Source organism: Suncus etruscus, chromosome 14 (genome assembly GCF_024139225.1).
Source record: "Suncus etruscus isolate mSunEtr1 chromosome 14, mSunEtr1.pri.cur, whole genome shotgun sequence".
Lineage (NCBI taxonomy): Eukaryota > Metazoa > Chordata > Mammalia > Eulipotyphla > Soricidae > Suncus > Suncus etruscus.
The window spans coordinates 50,178,560-50,193,623 of NC_064861.1; the positions used below are offsets into that span (position 1 = coordinate 50,178,560).

Here is a 15,064-nt window from a genome sequence, read left to right on the forward strand (position 1 = left end):
ACTTCTCTTTCCAGCTGCTCTGCTTTCTGCCAAACTAGTTCTGTTAGGTATCAGGAGTGTGATTGTTATTTATCCACATTTTCCTAAAGCATTTCTTGTTACTACTTCTCTAGGGGGGGGAAAGCATTACATGCTTTCATCGCCCATCCAGTTTATGGAAGGTGATTAACTTTTCCAAAAGTCTGCCTAAATATACTGCTCAGATTCAAATAATAGTTTTCTTAAATTATTTTAAAGTTAGGTTAGTCATAACCCACCAGCAAATCAGAGCCTAGACCACCCTCTTCACCACTTTAGGCTGTTCTCATACTTTCAGCATAGAGTAATGACACAAGAACAACCCTGTTCCTTAAACTGGAGCTTAGTGTCAGCCCACCACTGGATTGTACCAGTCAGCAGAAAAGGGGCAGGTGCAGTGGGGATGTCTTGAAAAATTATAGTTTTTTTAAAAAGTTTAATCACCTCAAGATATGCAGTTACAAAGTTGCTGAAGGTTGGATTTCAGTCATACAATATTCTAACATCCATCTCTTCATCAATGTATACTTCCCATCACCAAAATTTTACTTTTTCATCATTCTTCATTGCCTACAAATTACACATAACCTCCACTCCTGATTGTCAGTCTCAATGTGACTTCAGCAAATTGTATCAGTAATTTCAGAGAAAGTTTAGCCAGAATATCTATCCATGTCCCTCCATCCTTTTGCAAAAATTCTCACTTCCAAAAATAAAATATCCTCCCATCTTTCAAGCTCTGCTTCATTGTACAACCTTGGTTAAGAAACAAACAAAGCCTTTTGCTTCATAAAAATTTAGAATTTGTTCATCTTATTAGAGCACATTAGACATCATTCAATCCTAACAAGATGAAAACAAAAAAAAACCAAAACTTTATTATACTATATTACAACACATACTTCACAGTTTTGAGCCAAAGTCGAAGATGTTGGGCTTCATATCAAATATTTTAACTAGTCTTGGAAACCAAGCAGCCTGAGTTGGGGACCTCACCCTTAAGTCACCCAATCCATATTGTTATTCCACCCCTATCTTGCATTATTATTTAGTTATTTGAGTTTGGAAACCACACCCAGCAGTGTTCAAAGAATACTCCCTGCTCGATGCTCAAGGAGTGCCAGGGATCAAGCCCAGGACTTCATGCACTCAAAATATGTATTCGGTTGGGTGAGCTCTCTGGACAACTCTGCCACATTATTTATATTCATCCATATCTATAGTAAGTATAGTGCCTGAAACCACAGTGAAAGGAACATTGCTTTGGGATAACAGAGGAAATGGACCTATTCCCCAGAGTGCTGAACCATGAGAGACAGAATAGGGAGAATCTCTCAACATGCTCAAAATCCCTTAAAGAAATGCCCAGTTGCTAGGAAGAGCCCAGAGCCCAGCTGCAGGGGGAGGCCTTTACCACTTGCTCCTTCTCCCCTCCCCACACTAGCCCTTATCACAGGACAGTGATGGGATAATAGCAAATTGCTTGAGAGCAAGAGTAATGATGTAGTTCATCTCAGAGAGAGATTTTGTGACCTGAGGGGAGTTGGTGAAGCCTGGGTTTGATCCAAATTTGATACCCACCCTCTCCCCTCCTTCAAGCAAAGCATAGTGTCCCTTAAACACTGTGGCAGGAATGATTTCCAAGGCCAAGAGTAATCTCTGTGCATAGCAGGCTGTGTCCTCCAAACAAACAAACAAACAAAAATAGCTTTTAAGGAGAGGGAAACTATAGAGGTATTAATTCATCCTAGGTAAGTACCAGAAAGGCATTTCTCTGATATCCCAGAGAGCAGGGAAGGAGTAGGCAAATAGAGAGAGGGAGGGGGAGGGAGAGAGACAGAGAGAGAGGGACAGAGAGACAGAGAGAGAAAGTTATCTGACAGAAACAGCTTTCTTCAGAAAAGGCCCAGGGCCAGCCCAGGGAAATCTTGGAGCAAGGTTTTAGTAGAAAACAGTAACCCCAAACATCATTCATGCCCCTTTCTCCTTCTCTTCTTAGTTGTCTGGAACCTAATAAAAGCCAGAAGCAAGTTCACTGATATCAGTCATACAGGTCAGTCTCCACAGATGTGGGTAATAGGGAACAAGGTGGAAGGTGGCTGGGTGGGGGAGAGAAGGTGCATAAAGAAGAAGGAGAAAAGTCAGAGGCAAGGCCCAGCCCTAGCCATCTTGTCAACAAAGAGGGCTGAATTTACCCCCAGGACACACAGAATTCTGGCCTCACCCCTGAACTGGATTCAGGACCTGTTGATCCCATGCTAGAGACCCACTTTACAACAATGAAGGGGATACCAGGGACACACATGTCTGTAGGAGAGGTCACGTGAAGACACCTTAGACTTCCAATCACCAGGATTGTGAAACACTAAATGCCAATTGACAGGCCTCCTAATTGTGGTATTTGGTTAAAGCAACCCTATGTGGTGCTACAGATTTGGGTACAGGAATGAGGAATCTATGGTAATAAGTTGCTAAAAATCATAGAAGTGACTTAGAAACTGAGTAATAACAGATTAGAAGCTAACAGTTTCAGGGCTCACATTGGAGAGAGTCAGGACTGCCTGAGAGAAACTGTAGTGAGAACTGTGGGAGTCAGAGGTCACTCTGATGAGATCTGCAGTGTTCACTGAAAACAGACTAAACTTACATTCCATGTAAATTGAGTGAAGAATCAAAATGAGCCCTGGAATCCTGGAGCCCTGAAAGGATGTGTGCCTCAGAAGAGACCTCAACTTGCTCTGAGAGATCTGCCCCCAGTTGGACATGGATTTTCTCAGTGTCTCCATGAGGTGAGGTAATGGCAAAGATGCCAGGACTCTACAAGCAGTTGGTCAGCCAACACACCACTGATCCAAGTGCTGACTCAACAGCCAGGAATACAAGAAAGATGACTCAATTTTTTCCCTCTTGCTTGCCCTGTCAACCAAGTCTCTGGGAATTGGGTCACCTGCTGACATGTTCTGGGTGTCTGTACAGCTTCTACAGCTATGGGAGCCAGGATCTTGATTTGTTGCTAATTTTCTGATTTCTTACAGGAAGTTTGGAATCTCTGGGGTGTGACCTTGTCAAGGAAGAGAACCAGCTACATCCTGACTTCTGACTCCCTCTTATTTCCCAGGAGATGGTAAGTTCAGAACAGTTGTGTTTTTTTTTTTGTTTTTTTTTTTTTGACAATATATGGCCCCTATGACACAGACATAAATGAGGAACAGACTATTGAAAGATGCTGAAATAAAGTTTTTTCATGCTTATTACAAAGTGACAAGAACATGGTTGAATTGAGTTCATGTGATTTGTGGAAGGCAGAACTTGTGATGAGTGGATATTTAGCTGAAGTTTCTAATTTTGGTGGGGGGGCACACTGGGCAGCACTCAAGGGCTACTACTGGCTCTGTGCTCAGAAATCACTCCTAGAAGGCTGGGGGGAACCATATGAGATGCTGGGAATTGAACCTGGGTCTGTCCCAGGTCGGCCACTCGGCCATGTGTAAGGCAAATGTTCTACCACTGTGCAATCACTCTGGCCCCTTAGCTGAAACTTCTAAGCAACAAGTTTCAGGTACAGCCTGCGTCCATCTCAGTTAGTGTTACAGCAGGGGTCTCAAACGCACGGCCCGGCCGTTTGCGGCCCTCCACCCAACATTTTGTGGCCCGCGGCTGGCCTTCAAATATCGCAGTATTTGCAATTATTCACTTACCGAATAATCACAATAAAAATCGCATTAGTAAGGAAAAAAATCGCATTAAACATTCACATACCCCGAGCAGTTTTGTTCGGGGTATGCAAATGTTTAATGTGATTTTTTTCTTACTAATGCAATTTTTTATTGCAAATATTCAGTAAGCAAAATCCCTTATGTGGCCCTGCCTCACCCCGACTTTGCCTCCTGCAGCCCCCAGGTAAATTGAGTTTGAGACCCCTGTGTTACAGGGAAAAGGAAAGGAGAAAGGGGGTGTTATTAAACAAAAAAGGAACTAGAACTTAAAGATTTGAATTTTTTGGTCTACACATTTTGTAGAAAAATGGAATTGTGTGTTCTGGGGAGACCTTTAGATATGTGGCTGGACAACCACACCATATAAAGATTATGACATATGCCAGTAGAAACATTTCCAGTTTGGACTCAAGGGGACAAATGAGAGTTGAAATGAAGGACTTGGGTTACGCAGGTCAAGACAATAGAGTTAGTCATCTGTGAATGTGTTTTAGTCTTCAAAAAATAGGGTGAAGGGTGATACCAAGTATGACTAAGAAATCAGCAGAGCTTCCATTTCCAGCAGAGGCTCTTCCTTGGCTTTAAGTTGACCCATCTAGTGTCTCAAAAGCAAAGGCAGATGATGCAGAGGATATGGTGCAGAGCTGCTGCCCAGGTCCTGGGTTATACCGCACAGGAACAGGGCATCACTGATAAGCCTTGAGAGATAATGGAATTGAATCAGAGATAGTCAAGGCATTCCTTCTTTTATGCACCCATCCTTGATTTGATCCCCAGCACCATACAAATGGTCCCTTGAGAACCTTTAGGGTTTGCTCCTGAGCACAGAGTGGGGCATAGCTCCTGACTACCTTTGGGAATGGTCCTATTCCTAACATACTTCATCCCACCCCTGGAAATAATGTCTTAAAGAATTTGCATTTCTCATCTCAAACTTGCGAGTGATGTGCACACACACCTTCTCTCTCTGATTTCTTCATTTTAGAATGGAACTATATAGTCAATGCCTGTTTTAATACTGCATTTTAGAAGCACTAACTTGTCTGGCTTCATAAATTTATAGCTTAAGCAAAACTTTGATGAATTCTCTTTCAGGCCCCATTTATCCATGACTTAAATGATACTGATATGCTGGACTGGGCTAGGACATAGAAGGGCTGTGGATAATGGATTTTGCATCTAAGATGAATGTAGAATATTATGGGCTGGATTGTGTTCTCTTTCCATTCCAAGAGTCATATTATATTATATTTGGAGGTACAGTCTTCACAGAGGTGACTAAGGTTAAAGGGGGTCAGAAGAGGGGACCAAATCCAATAGGATTGGTACTCCAATGAGAGGGTATAAAATAAAGAGAAAAGCCATGTGGGGGCACAGTGCAAGCAAGGGACCAGCTTCAAGAGCATCCTATAAACACCTGCAAACATCTGCCAACACCTTGATCTTGGACTTCCAGTTTCCAAATTTTCACCTTTGATTCTTTTTTTGGATTTTGGGCCACCCCGGCCACTCAGATGAGGTTCTGAGCTCAGAAATCACTCCTGGCAGGTTCAGGGGATCATCTGGGATTCTGGGGATAGAACCTGGGTCAGCCTCATGCAAGGCAAATTTCCTACCTGCTGTGCTATTGCTCTGGACCTCACCTTTGATTCTTAGCCATTCCCAGCAATGCTCAGTGGCTGCCCTGGCCATACCTGGTAATATACTTTCCTGGTAACATTTGAGGTGGCATGAGAGGTATGTGATACTGGAGATCAAATACAGGGCCTCATACTTGTTAGGCCTGTGCTCTACCACTTTAGTGATCTCCCCAACCCATCCCCAGTCCCAGCTCCAGGTTTTGTATAAAATAAATATCTGTTATTTAAGTTAAATCTATGGTATTTTGTTATGGATGCTCTAGAAAATATAGAAAAAGCAAAGCAGGGGCTGTCGACCTAACGCCATTGACAATAAATTCACCAAAAGTCTGAGCAGCAAGAGATGTATCTCATGAGCTTTCCAGTGACTGAGAAGCCATGTTCATGCTAGAAAACATCAGCATATCCCAAAACTAGGGCTGCCATGACACCCAGAGGTGCCATTTCAGTGCTCAGAAGCTGAATCCACATGGTGAAACACTTTGACTTGTACCCAGGTCTGAGTGTTAATCCAATTCATTCCCAGCTATAAATTTCTGAGGTTTCCACATTTTTCTCCAGATATTCAATTTCCCTTTAAATATCTGAGTTTTGGGCAAGTCTGGGTCCACAGTCTAGCATAACTGGGCATAGACTGACCTGAGCTGCAATCTCTCCTTCCAAGGGGTCCACACTATGAGCCCCCCATCATGCCTGCACTCCCAACTTACTTACTGTTGTACCTCAATAAACACTTTGGTGAATAAACCTTGGCCTCTCCCAGAAGCCTTTCAGAGAGACACAAAAAATTAGCCAATATGGTACTCTTCACTGAAAATAGCTAGTCAAGCAAGGCTTGGGAAAGGGGGACTATAACTGTCCTCTGAGAGTTAAACAGTAAAGTCACCTCATGATTTTGCAAAGCAGAAGTGAACCAACAAAACTCCAGGTGCAAGACACAGACACAGGACAGGGGTCACAAACAACATGTGTAACGTGAGTAATGAAATGACCTGGCAGGATGGAAACACCAAGCTAGAAGAGAGGCTGGAGGGAACAGCCAATTTAACCATCCCCACAATAGGAAAGAGCTGTCCTGCAGTGGGGACATGGCCTCATCTACCACCAGAAGCCTTTCTCTACTTTGCTCAGGGTTAGTACTAGCAAACTGTCCTTGCTTTATACTCCTGTTTCCATGTAGAAATTCACAAAGACCCATACCAGAGGCCAGGAAGGACTAGTTCCTAGCTCTTTCATGCACTAGCTCTCTGACTGATTCATTCATGAGGGGAGCTTCAAAACCAGGTCCATGCCCAGAAAAAAAAAATCGAGCTTCTTAGCCTGTAAGACTGAGAGCTGGATGTTCCCCCCAGAGGCCTCTAGAGAGTAAGCAAGCTGGCATTGCTGGCACATATCCTAACCTACCCTTCCTCTCCCTCCGCCTTGTTCCTATGCATATGAGAATCTCATCTCTGACCATATGGCCTCACTGTAAAATAATAATTATAATAGATAAGCAATATAACAGGGGCTTTCCAAATCCATATCTCAATGCAAAAGAGAAATCAGAGATTCGTATGAATTGAATTCAAATGAAAGTCAAATTTGAAAATCCAGTTTTTTGGTCATGTTAGCCAGCCTCCAAGTGCCCATGGCTCAGGGTGGCTCTATCTCTCTGATAGAAACATTGTTATTGTCATCACAAGGAGGTCTGGAGGCCAGTGCCTGCATTGATGATGGAATTCAAACAGGACAGAATGATAAGCATGAATAGAAGCCCCGTGCAGAGGTTCTCAAATTATTCCTCCTGGCTTTCCACATGCTACCTCTGCAGGGAAGGTTTGACATGGATGTGGCCAGCTGCTGGACACTAGCCAGAGGCTAGAATAGGTTATTTGATGGCTCTGAGTGACCCCGCACCTTTCTAGTTCCCTATTTCGCGTGAACCCGGACATCATCTTGGAGGGAATGTTTCACAGACACGTCATCACTCTGGCAGCTGAGTGTCTGCCAAATGCTAAAACTCTGGCCAAGCTCCAGACACATCTTCACTGGGGCCTGACACAGAGGCACTCCACTGGTGGAACCCCAAGGCCAGACCAAGAACAAGCTCTCTCATCCTCGTGGCTCAGAGTAGATGGCCCTGCCAATCGCTCCTCTACTCCACATCACAACAGGGGAAGGATGGTACATTGCTCCATCTGTTTCACAGACAAATGGAAATTGAAGTTCACAGGGTTAGCTCAGTTGTTCCAGCAGAGATTGAATCGGAGTCTTCATTTGCCAGCACTTGGCTTAGTGCCGCTGCTTTTTACACCATGTTGCCTCTTTAGGAAAAGTTCCCAAGATTGTAAACCAGTCATCCAAATGGCATAGAATATAGAAACCAGAAACTGGAAGTGGGCCTTTGTTCCATGGGACTCTGGACAACAGGGCAAAGGGTAAGGATATCCAGCTTAGATTAGTAAAGGGTAGGTAGATTGAGGGAAGGAATGAACAAAAAGTAGGGGGTACAGACATGTACCTTGTGTTCGAAGTTCTGTTCCTCACTCTGGAGTTTGGGCAGAGAGAGATAGTGCTAAATGTCTCTTTTTAATGACAGAAAGTTAGAACAAAATCATGGATAAGAAAATCATTGGGAAGATGGTAAGAAGCTCAAAGGATTATAAGCCTCCTGCTTCTCAGAACCCAAACAGAAGTAAAGCTAAAATAAACAGACATTTTTTCTCAGCCTTTTACTTTCATGAAAGATATAAATGTCAAATAAATCTAGCCTACATCAGACAGATTATATATAAATTTCCCCCCAGGAGCCCATGTGTCAGCAAAGGTTCAGCTCAAACTCCTATATTTGCCCAGTTGGAGTCCTAAATAATGAGAATTGCTCATAATGATGTAATGAGGCCCTTCCAGACCATGATAAGCTTTCTGATTCACCAGAAGCATGTCCTTAGATTTTTCTACAGCAGACTTCACTGTAATACAATTATCTGGACATGGATCATCTGTGTGTAGTTTATATGATGGTCTTCTTAGAATATTACATTTCCCACTAATTATTCTGGATGATGGGGTTTCTATTTTATTACCGAAGAATTATCTGAGGCTTTAGTTGGCTTTTTGTAATGGACATTTTCTAAGCAGAAAAAATAGCCCATTGTCTCCAAATTTTACTTTTGATCTAGTTTTATGTTTCACATTATGTGAGTAGCTATGGACAATGCTTTAACAAGATGTGGTGTGGGAAGTCTCATATAATAATAGGCTTCTGGGGATAAAGAAAGAGAGGAGAAATAGTACAATGAGTAGAGTGCTTGGTTGCACATGGTTGATCCTGATCCAATCCTGATTCCATATAGTCCCCCAAGCCCACTAGGAGTGATTCCTGGGGTGCAGAGCCAGGAGTATAAGCCCTTACCACAAAAGGGTGTGGCCCAAACACAAAAAATAAGACAATGAGAATGTGGAGCTAACAGTAATGCCTCTTCCTGTAACTCCCACCTGTGAAAGGATTTCTGAGTGCCCCTCTCCGGAGAATTTACAGGGCTCAATTCAATTCTCACAAAGCAAAAGTCTCCATATATCTAATAGCCTTCCCCAGCCATGCCAATTTCAATATCAGAAAGTCTTCCTGAAGCAAAAGCAGGGCAAGTAGCTGACAAGACCAAACTTCATTGAGTAGAATGCTGTCTAATGCAATTCTCTAGGCAATATCTCTTAGAGGTTCTTATTTTAGCTTGAGCTGATTGCTCTCATGCCAAGGTGTTTTCATCAGTAGCTTAGAACAACCACCCTTTCACTACAACTGGGTCCTTTTCCACTTTAACTACCTGGCTCCCCCTTTACCTTGTCATTAGAACAGGAGACATACCTGCAGGTTTAAATCCAACTTTCAGAGAAGTATCTCTGGCTGTAAAGCCTCGTAATGAACTAAAAATTGTGTCTCCTCCAGAGTCTTATGTTGAAATCAGTTTCCAAGGTGATGAGATGAGGAGGCATTTTCCAGGGTGGTTATATGTGACTTTACAAATAGGATTGCTGTTCTTGCCAAAGTTCTCCAAGAAAATGTCCTTGTCCCTTCCACCGTGTGAGGGCAAAACAAGAAGATGGGCTGCAGTTTTGAGGAAGGCTCTTATTGGCAACCCAACCATGCTGGCAACCCAGTTTTGAATTCCCAGCCTCCAGAGTTGTGAGAAATCATTTTAAGTTATTTATAACAGCCTGGGTTCTGGCATTTGATTATAGATGTCCAAATGGATTGACATACCTCTTTCCCTTAAGTCAAAACAACCCCCACTTAGTCTTCTACAAATGGTTCAGTGACCAACAAGACCTCCACCCAAGATCTGTTTCCTCATCAGATGTTAGTTTTTCATGTGAGTATATGTGTGCATGCGTTTGGCAAAAGGAATGGTATGATGTTGAATACAAATATAACTTATGCTACAAATTGACAAGAGAAAAATCTGTGTGAATCACTAGGTTTTCCTACATTCAAAATGTAAATGTTTCTAATTTATCTGGACTCAGAAAGAATTCTCTTTCTCACTTTTCTCTAGGATTTGTCCTCTGGTTCTGATGATAATGGAGACTTGAAGAGACCAGACTAGAAGGCATTTTCCACAAGTGGAAGCTGGAGCATCTGCAGGGACCACAAAGAAATAGATGGGGAGATAGGAAGCATAGAGAGTGATGGAGTAAATGGGGAATTGGGCAAGGAGATGCCAAATCAACTTCACCCTCACTATGAAGAAAATACATATTAGAGTCTGGACTCTGGTACCTGTCTGCTACTTACTCATCTTTCCTGAAGATTAATAACTTCCCAGTCTGAGCCTCAGCTGTTGACTGGAAAATGAAAGTGAAAAGTATCTGTGCCAGGCCCCCAAAGAGATAAAATGCCTGTGAGAGCACATCATTGTGTGTTATATTCTGACCTCAGGGAGGAATGCTACAGTGGAACCTGAAGAGACAGTATAAAGGGAAGGCGCTTGCCTTGTACAAAGCAGTTCTTGATTGATTATCTAAAACTGAGTAAGGTCCCCTGTGACCCCTTCCCCCAACTCCCTCCTATTCTCACCTGGAGAGGGAGACCCTCCCACATTTGGAAGGGGTCTAGAAAAGGTAAAAAAGGCGTTGCCTGAGGGGTGTAAAAGGGGTTTCAGCAAGAAGCTGCGGGAGGAAGTAGGATGGCGGGATAAGAGAGGTTTAGATTCAGGGCAGCTGCAGAGAGGCTGCTTAAAAGGTTAGCTTAGTAGCCATGTAAGACACGCACATGGTGGCTAGGGTATTATTAATAAAGCTTCATGTCTTCTGACTTCTACTGACTACTTGTGGATCATTTCCTCGCTGCTATCTTGAACGCACAGACCTGCCAGCGGGAAAGGGATGCAGGCACCTGGGCTGGCCGAGAAAGTCCTCACCCTCCATCCACCATCATCCACCACCATCAAGGATTCCTATTAATTTAATTAATTCTACAGTCCCCTGTCCACTTCAGGGAATGACCCCTGAGCACAAAGATGGGAACAGTCTCAATGGGTTGCAGGATGCAACATCAAAAATTAGAATGTAAGCTACCATGACAACCAAGTCCCACATCTCAAGGGTTTCATATCACATCTACTTAAACAGAATTACTTGTTTTAAATACCTTCTCAACAGTAATAGTACTCTATTCCTCAGAACCTCAGGGACACAATGATGAAGATACATACAGATAGTTGCTTCCATGATCCCAAGGCCCAGGGTAAAGCAGTGGGATGAATCTTGCCCAATCTCAAAAAATTTTCTCCTGAAAGAGGTATCACTTTTGTTCATGTGTTGTTCACTAAATCAAGAGATGTGCCACACCAAACCCCAAAACAGATGAAGAAGTACAAGGCCACCATCTATAAAAGACTCAGATTGCTGGAGAAGTAATGCTCCATATATTTTCATGGTCATGTGTTTTGTAAATTTTATCAAGATATATTTTTTCTTTTGTTTGTTTGTTTGTTTTGGACATTACCCAGTAGTACTCAGAGCTTATTCCTGGCTCTGTGCTTAGGGTTAACTCCTGGTGGTGCTCATGGACCACTACTTGGTGGTGGAGATCAAACTCAGGTCAGTCTCAAGTACTCTATCTGTTATACTATCTCTCAAGCCTCCAAGTAAGAAATAATCTTGCACACTGTAGAAACTTGAGTCTTCACAAAATCCCAATAGTGCTCTCCATGAGAAGGAACACTGGAATATGTGTGAACAATTGTAATGAATAACTAAGATAACCTATATAAGTTGAGTTTTTAGTTATTATTTTCATAAAATGAGAATAAGGTGAACTTTGTTTTTCCTAACTGATGCAGAACCAAAAGGTCCTGGTTCCCATCTAATCAAAATACAAAGTGATAAAGATAAGTTTGTACAGACTGTTGCACCCTTAAACCATATTCCTCCTGTTTTTTAAGAATATAACTTCCATACAAAATTGTACACTAGTTGAAGACAAAGATTTTACTTGTTTGAGGATTAGACCAGGTTCTCAGATCATACACCTGGCTCTGTGCTTGATGGTGCTTGGGGGAACATATTAGGCTCAGGAGATCAAACTGGGGGTTGGCTGCATACAAAGTGAATACCTTAATCTTTGTATTATTTCAAAGCCCCAGTGACTGTTCATCTTGCTTAAAGTTGTAGCCTTTCCTGAACATTTCGCCTTTTTAGTCAGGCATGTTAAAGTACTGGAGAAAATTTGATGACATCCACACACATAACACATGCACCACGATAAATTGGACATTGTCTAATAAAGGAATGGTGTGCAAAATAGTGACCAAGATATAGAGAAAATTAAAAAGATAATCAGTATCTCAGGACCAGTAACAGTAGAAAAAAAAATACTACCCCAGACCTGTAAAGGTGAGAAGAGGATGAATCATGACCCCCCAGAAACAGAGAATTACCATATGAAGGTGACCATCTGGCAGAAGCTGGAGTTTTTGGTAGAAAATACTCACCAGGCACTAATGAGATCAACTGTAAAATGGAAACAGAATGTGGCCTGGGTGTTCTTCTTCCACCATAATGCCCCTTTGGTCAGAGGACAAGAAAGTTCTCAGACTTAGTCCAATCATATCACTCTCAGAGAATGATAGAAAAGGCATCCAAAGTGGCAAATGGCAGGTTTTCAACATTTCTACCCAACACCCTGTTTCTTAAAACTCTTGCTATCAAATTGGAAACTAAAGTTTCTTTCTCTCAACACCCACTCCTCCTCCTGTCTCGAAGTAAAATATCACATGCAGTCCCTAAAGCCCCAAACCCAATCTTAAAGATTTAAAGAGGTTGACCAGCCAACTTCATTTTCTCACAACTGTCACTTTTGGGAAAAATCTTCTCGTCTAATTTAAACCCACCTCACTGCATGTTAATCTTGTTTCCATTGATTCTGTACCCAAAGAGCTGAAACACAGCCATTTCCATTAGTAATGAAAAGCGCGGTGGATTAAAGGCCAGAAGATGTATTTGAGGCTTAACTCTGCTGCTGTCAGCAATACCTGAAGCAAATCACTTCATCGTTCTATGCTTCTCTTTGCCTTTGAGAATTAACCAAAAGAATTTCCTTCTTTTTAAGTAGTCTGGGGTGAGGCAAAAATCACATTTATTTCAGAAACAATTTTTTTGATGATCACATCAAAAAATATATTTCTCGGGGTATCCTTGGAGATGGTCATTAAATACTTTCTGCAACCAAGCCATTCACTTAACATGGTCTAACCCTACATTTCTGTTTTTCCATATACTCTCATTTTCAGCTTTCTGAAATGTTTCCTGCTTTTTTATCATGGCAGTTTTTTTCTCATTAACTTTTTATTGGTATCATTTCTAAAAAAAAAAAAAAATGCATCTTTACTCCAAGCAGTCCTAGGAGTTTTGCCCCAAAATCCTCTCAGAAAATTTATGCCATTTACTATTCCCTTCTCAATTCATGGGTGACAAATTTTCTTAAATGTCCTTCATGCGAGAATGTTTTATTTGCTCTTTACTCCTAAAGAACATGTTCATTGGAGTATTTTCAAATCAATAATATATCACTTTCTTCTCACTTTGATAACTTTTTGTCATTTTGTGTCACACCCAAATGTGTTGGGGGATAATCCCAACTTGGTACTCCAGAATCATTCCCTGTGATGCTTAGGAAACAAAGTTATGCTGGGGATTAACCAAGACCTCCTGCATGGAATCCATGCCCATTGAACTATCTCTTGTCTCCTCCAAACATCATGCTTCATAGTAAGAAATTAACTGGTATTTTGTTTGTTTTACCCTATAAGATTCTATTGTTAAGCTTCTTTCAGGAAGTTTCCTTTGTCTTTAGTTTTTAGCAGTGTAACTATTATACATATCATCATGGTTTTCTTTGAATTAATCCTATGTGTTATTTACTTAGCTTCTTGAATCTATGAGTGTATATCTCTTGTCAAAATTGTTATTTTCCCCCTGGCATTTCTTTCACTGCTTTGTCAATCCCAGTCTCTTTCTTATGTTCTGGGATTCTGATGGCATAAGTATTTGATGTTTTATTTTATCAAATTCTGTTCTTCAAGGCAGAGAGATATCCCAGGATTAGTTAGGGTACTTGTTTTGCATTGGCTTACCCTGATTCAATCTCCAGTACTACATGTGGTGCTTCCAGTAGTGATCACTGATTATAGAGAACAATTTTGGGGCCAAAATCAATAAGCACTACCAGGTGTGGCCCCAAAACAAAAATAAAAGTTCTATTCTTTTCCAATCTATTTTCTCTATTTGTTTTAGTTATTTGTACTGTTGAGTCTTCTAGTTCACTGCTTCTTTCCTATATCTTCTCCACCCTGCTACTGAATCCATCTACTGAACTTTTTTCTTTAGTGTTTTTATATTCTATATTTCATTCTTCATTTCTTCTATTTCTTTGTTGACTTTTTTCTTCATTTGTTTCAAGTATATATGTTATATATAATTTCTTACTAAAATATTTTATCATGGATGTTTAAAATAATTGTCAGAAAGCAGAAATGAGGTTAAGAGTAGGGGGCATGAGGAGAGACTGAAGAGGAGATAGGGTCCAATGGACTGGAGCAGAGGGATATTTGTACTCAGGTGATGATTGTGCTAAGGTAATATATGGTATATATTTGGAAACTCTATCCCTAAAGCATATATACAGTTATGTAAATCCAACATTACCTCTGAAAATATAAATAAATAATAATCAAATAATTTAAATTTGTATTAAATTTTTTACTTGTCAAAACAGGAAATTACTCCAAATTTAGTTCAATTTTGCATTTACATTGTCAATACTTTGAAGGGAAAAGTACTATTCTCCAATGTCAATTTTTTGTTGTTTGTTTTTGGTCCATATCCAGTGCTGCTCAAGTGTTACTCTGTCTCTGCACTCATGAATCACTCTTGGCAGTGTTTGGAGAACCATATGGGATATTGGGGTCCATCCAAGATCAGTCTCATACAATACAAGTGCTTTACCCATGATGCTATCTCTCCAGTCCAACCAGTATCACTTTTAAACCACCTTGCCAAAAATTAAACTTGTGGCTCCTTTAAAGAAAATAACTGTGCAGAGACTGAGATCTCTAGATATAGAGGTCTGATTTTATCATCGAGATCAGAGCAGAAGTCTTCCATACACCACAAAAGCACCAAGAGGAGAGTAAATGAACTTGAAAG

The 15,064-nt window shown here is 41.2% G+C and overlaps 1 non-coding gene across 1 annotated transcript; it reads right to left on the minus strand.

The window, feature by feature from the left end:
- Positions 1–296: 296 nt before the first annotated feature.
- On the minus strand, positions 297–423 carry LOC126029320 (small nucleolar RNA SNORA65). The gene has a single exon (XR_007502937.1). It is a non-coding gene; the product is annotated as a small nucleolar RNA SNORA65 (small nucleolar RNA).
- Positions 424–15,064: the final 14,641 nt, after the last annotated feature.